This window comes from Triturus cristatus, chromosome 4_1 (assembly GCF_964204655.1).
Source record: "Triturus cristatus chromosome 4_1, aTriCri1.1, whole genome shotgun sequence".
Taxonomy (NCBI): domain Eukaryota; kingdom Metazoa; phylum Chordata; class Amphibia; order Caudata; family Salamandridae; genus Triturus; species Triturus cristatus.
The window spans coordinates 1,037,606,454-1,037,615,348 of record NC_140585.1 but is presented as its reverse complement, the minus strand read 5'-3'; positions in this window follow the sequence as shown (position 1 = coordinate 1,037,615,348).

Genomic DNA, 8,895 nt, shown 5'->3' with positions numbered 1-8,895 from the left:
CTTTGTGCTGATACCACTGCTTGCGGAGGCACCACTGGAGCGCCCTCATGTGCCAGCGTGCATGGTTGACCAACAGGATGCAGGAGGCGAACAGACCGAGCAGGCGAAGGACCTTCAGAACTGGAACGACCGCTCCGTTGTAAAATAAAGGAATCATTTCCTGTATGTCGAGAATCCTTTGAGGAGGAGGGAATGCTCGACAAACAGTAGTGTCCAGTACCGTACCTATGAACAGGTTGCGCTGAGAGGGCACCAGGTGAGATTTGGGCACGTTGATCGAAAAACCCAATTTGTACAACAGCCGAGTTGTATCCTGCAGATCACGCAGCACCTTCTCCGGCGACTCCGCCTTGATCAGCCAGTCGTCTAAATAAGGGAAAACCGAGACCACCGACCTTCTGAGATGGGCTGCCACCACTGCCATCACCTTCGTGAAGACTCGAGGTGCCGAAGTAAGACCAAACGGGAGGACCGCAAACTGATAATGTTGCGACCCTACCGTAAACCAGAGATACTTCCTGTGTGACTTCAGGATGGGGATGTGAAAATACGCATCCTGCAAGTCGAGCGACACCATCCAGTCCTCCTGATTCAGCGCCTGAAGAACCTGCGCAAGGGTGAGCATCTTGAACTTCCCCTGTTTCAGGTAAAAGTTCAAGATTCTGAGGTCCAGTATCGGACGCAATCTTCCGTCCTTTTTGGGAATCAGGAAATAACGGGAGTAGCATCCCCGACCCCTCTCCTGCTCTGGAACCACCTCTATCGCACCTTTTCAGGACTTCCTCCTGTAGGAGAAGACGGTGGTCCTCCGAGCAAGCCCCTTGACAAGGAGGGTAATTTGGAGGGAACTCCCGAAAGGGAAGGGCGTACCCATTTTCTACAAGGTCCAGAACCCAGAGATCTGTAGTTACAGACTCCCAGTCTTGTAGAAAATGGGTAAGCCGGCTCCCCACAGGACCAGCATGATCCGGAATGGCGGATCTAGGGCTGCTTTGCGGTGGAGGGAGGGGCTGAGGAAGAGGAAGAGGAGGAGGAGAGCTGACTACCACGTGAGCGACCCCTGATTCTTCCTCTGCAACCTCTAGACGAGGAACCTTGCTGCTGCTGCTGGGTCTGCCTATAGGTTCGAAAAGATGTCCTTCCGAACCCTCTATATCTCTTAAAAGACCCCCTCGACTGAGACTGCAGGCCCAGAGATTTAGCGGTCGCCTTGCTGTCCTTGAATCGCTCCAGAGCAGCATCTGCCTTCTTGCCAAACAGGCCAGATCCATCAAACGGCAGGTCTAATAGAGTCGATTGCACATCCTGCGAGAACTCAGAAGATCTTAACCAGGCACTTCTTCTGGTTGCGACAGAAGACCCCATAATCCTTGCAACAGAATCTGCAGTGTCCAGTCCACTCTGGATCACCCGACGTGCTGCCGCCTGAGCATCAGCCAAGATGTCACTGAAACCAGTCCTCTCCTCCTCAGGCAGTTTTGGCGCCAGTTTTTTAGCCGAATCCATCAGTGCGTGCACATAGCGTCCCAAAAGACAAGTGGCGTTTGTTGATTTCAAAGCCATGCTGGCCGATGAAAATACTTTTTTGGCAGACTGGATCTCTCTGTCCCCAGGAACCTGAGGAAAAGCCCCCTTAGACTTTCCCGAACAAGCTGCCTGAATCACCAGGCTCTCAGGTGAAGGATGTGACGTAAAAAATTCAGGATCTCCTGGGGCTGCCCTATATCTTCTTGCAATCGTCTTGGAGACTGCAGGAGCAGAAAAGGGCTTGCGCCACACCTCTAACACAGGTTTCACAATGGCATCATTAAAGGGAAGCAAAGGCTCTGATACTGCCGTGGGAGAATGCAGTACCTCAGTTAAAATGTTCGACTTAAACTCCGTAGTTGGCAACTGGAGATCAAGCAGCTCCGCAGCATTCCTGATAACTGAATGGTAGGGAGCAACGTCCTTAGAGGGTGCATCTGACGGTGGAGTAATCTCCCACTCAGGAGACAGATCCAACCCACTAGCTTCTTTAAGCTCTTCGAATATTTCATCCGACTCCACCAATTCCACCTCTTCCGCTTTCTCCTGAAGGTACCTCTGCTCCTCAATAATCCTCCGAGACTCCCTTCTGGAACGAATCCGAATCATCGGCGTCGGCGGCGCCGTATTCGAATCCGATGGCGCCAGTGCCGGCGTCGAACGTGGATCTGCCGGAGCCATCGGCGTCGAACGAGGTCGAGCCGGAGCCGGCGAGGATGGAAGCGGCGTCGATGTCCTCGGAGCCGGAGGATTCCAAGGTGGCGTCGTTGGAAAAAATGGTATGAAAGGGGCCTGTGGATATAGTTGCGGCACCCCCAAGTTAAATGCCATTGGACCCATCGGACCCGCAGGTGCACCAGAGGTATACATGGCTCGAGCAAACACCCCATACATCGCATTTAAGTAATGCGAGGGGTCCTGACCTGGTCCAGGGAAGGCAGGGTACTGGTCAGGCCTCACCGGACTCAGGCCAACCGGCGCCGACGGTGGAATCAGCGGCGTTGCAGGCTCACCCGGGGCTTGAAGATCTTCCGGGGCCGGAGACGGAGCCGGAGACGGAACCGGCGCCGGAGATGGGACCGGCGTCAGAGTCCGAGCTGGAACCGGTGAAGCCGGAGACAAGGAGACCACTGGAGATGAAGGACCAGCAGGCGAATCCAGCACAGGAGAAGGAGAAACAGAGTCCTTACAACGCCGAGCAGGTGACTTCGGCTTCGGCGCCGAGCTCTTATCAGAATGGTGTCGAGACGAGTGCCTTCTCTTTTTCTTATGTTTCTTGGCCCGAGAAGTATGTCCCGAAGTCGACTTCGACGCCGACCTCTACTTCGATCTAGACCTCGACCTCGTTCTCGATCTTCTTCTCCCTCTCTTCTCCTTCTTCATTTTTGCAATGAAGAGTTTTGCCTCCCATTCTTTAAGAGCCTTCGTGCTCATCTTCCGGCAGCTGCTACAGCCATCCACGTTGTGGTCCGATGATAAACACCACACACACTCCTCATGAGGATCTGTGATGGACATGCGCTCGTCACACTCCCGGCAAGGCTTAAATCCAGACTTTTTTGTCGACATCCTCGAAAGAGAACAGGAAAAAAAAAAAAACAGAATACACAAAGTATCAACGACGCTAACAACAGCGATTCCCGAAATCCGTTGGCTTCGACGGCGCGGAAAAAAGGGAATCGACGTCATCACGCCGACGAGGTCTTCTTATGGAGCCGGTGACGTCAGCGGAGTCGCGAGTGGTGTCGTTCCACTGTGACGTCGTCTTCGACCTCATCGGCGTGGACTAATACAAAAGTTTCCGAATGTTGCTGGCGCAGGGGATATTCACAAGGTGAGGAATCCACTGGCAGATGTATCCATCAGAAATGTGTATAACTGTACAGGTGAGTAAATGAAAGTGTGCGCAATTATTTCCATTACTGACTAGGTGTGTGAATAACTACAAATGAGAGGAGGTATGTGAGTGTCTGTATAGATATGTGACTGGATATGATAATGCTGTATTGATGGCTGACTGTATGTATGAGTGACTGTATAGGTGAATGAATGGATGTGTGCGTAGACCTAGGAATTAGTGAGTGGATATGTACTAACTGGTATTGGTGTGTTCATGGTTTCGAATATTATAGTCTGTATTTTAGAGTGGGTGTATCAAGTGTTATATTAGGGTCTGATAAGGTGCATCAGATTTTGACTTGGATGATGTCATCAGTGATGTCACTGACCATGTCATGAATGATGTAATATGTGACATCATCAGCAGTGCATTGCGGGGGTGCGAGTTATAGTTAGCTCAACTAACAATAACAGGGGAATTTCTCTGGTTTTATAGGAGTCAAATGTCCAACTAACTATAACATCCCTGAAATCTATGTTTTTTTCAGTGAATTTCTAAGGTTTTTTAAATGCTAATTTCTAACTATAACTTGCCTGAAACCTATGTTTTTTTCAATGCATTTCTAAGGTTTTTTAAATGCTAATTTCTAACTATAACGTGCCTGAAACCTATGGTTTTGTCTGCGAATTTCTAAGGTTTTTTAAATGCTAATTTCTAACTATAACGTGCCTGAAACCTATTTTTTTTCTGTGAATTTCAAAGGTTTTTTAAATGCTAATTTCTAATTATAATGTTCATTAAACCTATCTTTTTTTCTGTGTTTTTTAATTATCAACCCATTCTCAACTTGGTGAAAACTGCAAATCTCACCACTCTTCCAACGATACCTTACGCCAACAAAATCGCCACAAACGAGAGCCACAACTAACGCTAATGAAATGCAAAGTAGGCGTTCCTGTGCAAAAAAAACACAAAAACACCACTTCCCCATATTTTCAACTACCAGCCAAATCTGCAAAGCGATCCAAAAAGCAGGCGATAAACCGAGTTAGCAGTAACAAATTAACATCAACCTTTAAATGGTGTAAGGAGGTCGACTATCTACTCCGTGAATTGGACCCAACTCACAGCCACATGTAAAGACCAACATGTGATAGAGCTACTAATCATGCAGGTCCGACACGCAACAAGACCACAACACCCAGCGCCACCCCCACCAGAACCTCCCCCCTGCACCCCCCCTACTACCACCAAGGCAGCGCAAAACAGGACAACGGACCTTCCCAAAACACCATGCCCCTTAGCCACACAATAGCTGAATGTTGGGAGATGTGGCAACCAACTATATATGAAGGAGGCAAGTCACCCTTCAACAATAAAGCACACAATGCCAAGTGTAACGCTGATGTGCTGCACAGACCTCACTATGGAAAGCACAAACCTCTCCATGTGGAGATATACTGTTGATACTTGTAGTGTAGTGCACAGTGGACGCAACCATGTTACCTCAGGCAGTGGGGAAGATCTCGGTCATGTAGCTGTGTTGTCACCCACTGGAAGCGGAAGCGGAGTGGGCTGCTCCGACGTACGCCACTCCAGCGTAGCAGTATGAATAAATAGGCCTGGCCCTAGCCGCGGTTCACTTGAGGGAAGACCAACGAGTCCGTCACAGCGGCAGCCCTCACCCTGGCACGTGTCTGCCGCCATAACCGCGGGCTTCCAGACACAGGCCCCCTGTGAACCCAGCGGTACAGCACCGCAGACTTATGGCTGTACGGACTACTGCCTATGATCTACAATGCGGATAGCAGCACTCACAATTCAGATGCAGTGGTGATTGCAGATGCCGCAGTCCAGTTCGCAAGACACTTTGCTTCTAGTGCGGCCCGCCCAGACCACGAATCATCGCACGGTGCGCACACGCTGTGTGTTTCAGGTGCTAACTCGCTGCACCATAAATCATCACCACGTAGCTGTGCGCCCATCCTGACTGCTGCCTCCGCCCCACACTGGGATTACACGGTTCACAATTCAAGATTAGCAGCGACGCAAATTGTGTAAGACACTATAATGGGTTAAGAAGAGCACATGCTCCCAATCTGTGCAGCTCAAGTCAACGTCACCGGCCTGTGGGCCTTAGCTGACCGCTGCCTCCGGCCTACACTGTGGAGGACCGACGACACGTTGTGCCAACTAACCCTGTTCAACACAAGCCGATCCCACATGTGTAAGTGTGTCCTGAGTCCTGAATTGCAGCGACCACAGCACCACAGTGGTGCCACTGAACCTGCACTACGCACACCGGTGGGACCACCAACGTATGCACGTGGCTGTAGGCCCTTGCTCACCGCTACCTCTGGCCAACACTGTAGAAGACCGGCGACAAATGGTGCCACTAACTGTCTTCAACACAAGCCGATCCCACATGTGGAACTGTGTACTAAGTCCTGAATGGTAGTGACCCTAACTACGTAAGACAACCACAGCACCAGACTCCCTTCGATCAGTGAGGTATACTTTTATATGCAATGGCGGCGACACGTGGTGCCAATAACTCTGTTCAACACAAGCCGAACAATCCCACATGTGGAACTGTGTCCTGAGTCATGAATGGCAGTACCCCAAGTCTGTGGCAGCGACCACAGCACCACACTCCCTTCGATCAGTGAGGCATATTTCAATATGCAAGGCCGGCAACACGTAGTCCCACTAACCCTCTTTAATACAAGCCGATGCCACATGTGTAACTGTGTCCTGAGTCCTCAACAGCAGTCACCCCAAGCCTGTGGCAGCGACCACAGCACCATACTTCCTTTGATTAATGAGGGGTATTTCCATATGCAACTACAGACTCCAGTAGTCACACTCCCTTCGATTAGTGAGGGGTATTTGCATATGGAAGGCCGGCGACACGTGGTACCACTGAACCTCCCCTACGAAGGCCGGTTGGGCCATCAACGTATGCATGTGGCTGTGGGCCCTTGCTCACCGCTACCTCTGGCATACACTACGGTCAGCACGCCTCAAAATTCAGATAGAGTCCTGATTCCACATTACGCAGTCCAGTAGCCAAGACACATTGCTCCCAGTGCGGCCCTTCCACACCAAGCATCATCTTTAACACAAGCCGATCCCACATGTGTAACTGTGTCCTGAGTCCTGAATAGCAGTGACCCCAAGTCCGTGGCACCGACCACAGCACCACACTCCATTCGATCAGTGACGCATATTTCGATATGCAAAGCCGGCAACACGTAGTCCCACTAACCCTCTTTAATATCCCACATGTGCAACTGTGTCCTGAGTCCTGAATGGCAGTAACCCCAATTTTGTGGCAGCAACCACAGCACCAGACTCCCTTCAGTCTTATTTGTTGTTCTTTTCTTTAAATAATTTTTTTTATATGTAAATCTATACATGAATAAGATTCTTCTTTGTCCAACCGCACAGGGACACTTCTAGGCCCAAGAAGGTTGTTGGGGGTATGATGGTAATGTGGGAAGAGGGTGCGTTACCTGCTGATGTGGGGAGAGGCAGCGTCAAAGGGCTATGTATCACAGAAAGAACTCCGATATGTTTTCACAAATGCCTCGGACAAATGCCAGCTGACGGACTGAATCACAAAATGTTTTTTCAATGCTTATGTAGTGTGAGTCAAACGGTTCGCACCCAGGCTCGCAGGGGGCCAGCTGCGGCCCGTCCGCTCGACTCACAGACGCAGTACTACGAGTTGTCCGCGTTATTGTAGCTATCCCTGCCCTGTTCGGTCGTACGCCACGCCACTGCGATTACATTCAGACGTTGGCCCCACATAGCTACCTGACGCAGGCGTACTCGCTGTTGGTGTGCAGGTCAGTGGTCTAGTTCTCAACATCTCACGGCCACTCCCTCAGGGCAGGTTTACACACACACCACACCCATCCGGCACATGCGTCACAGGCCATGTGACCACGCAAATATAATAGATCGACAACAACACATTCTTTATTGCCGGTGCTGACTAGATGGTGGACGCTCCACGTGTCTCAACCATAAAGAGTCTTTGAAAAGTTGCGCAGAAGGTTAGTCGCACCCTGATCTGTATAGCTATCAGGGGCCTACCACCCCCTTGGCACGGACTTCAGATGCACAGGGTTAGTGCCACCCGAAGCTCATATGGCCATCACGGGCCTACCACCACGTGGCACGAACTTAACTTCCACAGGCTTAGTGGCCCCAAAAGCTGATGTGGTTTCCGCCATTGATGACTCTGGACTCAGAGACATGTGTGAGATCTGCCGGGCCGTGGAGAAGATGATGTGGTCTCCGCCATTCATGACTCAGGACTCAGCGACATCTGTGCGATCCGCCAAGCACCTGATGTTGTCTCCGCCATTCATTACTCAGGACTCAGACATATCTGGGATGACTTTTGAAGGGCACGTGGAGTGCCCACTGCTGCACACTCTGATGGCACCAGGTAATTATTTGCTCATGGATGCGCAGTGGTGGCAGTGTCTGTGTCTCTCTCTCTATCCCTTATTTTCCTTCCATCTCTCTAACTCTCCCTCTTCCTTCTCCCTTTCTCACTCCCTTTCTTTCTTTCCCTCTCTTTTTCTCTCTGGCTTTTTTTTCCTTCTCTGTTTCTCTGTGCCTCTCTCCTTTGATATGCCCATTACACACATCCTTATTTTGTGCTTTATTTTCCAGGCTCTGTCGTCGACATCCATGGTCCCCACAGGAGCGTTCCGCCTTCTTGTTTTCTATTATTTTTGTTACATTTTGTTTATTAGTTTATCATTTATATATATGTTAATAAAAAAATACATTTTGCAAATAGTTTTTCGTTTACATATATATTTATAAAAAAATAAAGTTAAAAAAAAATGAATAACGTTTTTGGTTGTTCTCTTCACTGCTGTGTCTCTTTCTTGTTCTTATTACTGTTATTTGATGGAGTCCACCATGGTGTTAAATTTTGGGGCACTTATTGTGGGAATACTGGTGATGTCTGCAGTTTTCACCAACTTCTGAATAGTGCGTTAGATTTATCTCAACTTTACTTCCATTAAAGTGCTGATAATGAAATGCAGACTAACCGTTCCCGTACAAAAAGACACGAGGTGCACCTTTGCGATTTATTCTAAATACTAAAATCCTGTATTGAATTGCACTGAGGTAGTGGCTGCACTTACACACAAAATCAATTAAGAACTCTCATTGTATTTATATTGATTGGGAATAGTGCATCAAGTGCTGGATCTTAACGAGATATACTGCTCAGTTCGTATATTGTTCTGCACACCAAAGAAATCACATCACAACTTTCTCACCAACTGCAATGCGAAACAAATTCCGGCGATAAGCCACGTTAGCACCAGGTATTTTACACCTGCTTTCTGCTGGTATTAAGCAGGACGACTACCTGCACCAGGAAACGGAACACAGCCAAGAGCCACACCAGAACACCTACAGGTGCCATAGATTCAATGACCATGATGCAGGGATACCCATGAGGGCCACAAGACTCATCGCAACAACTCCAGGAC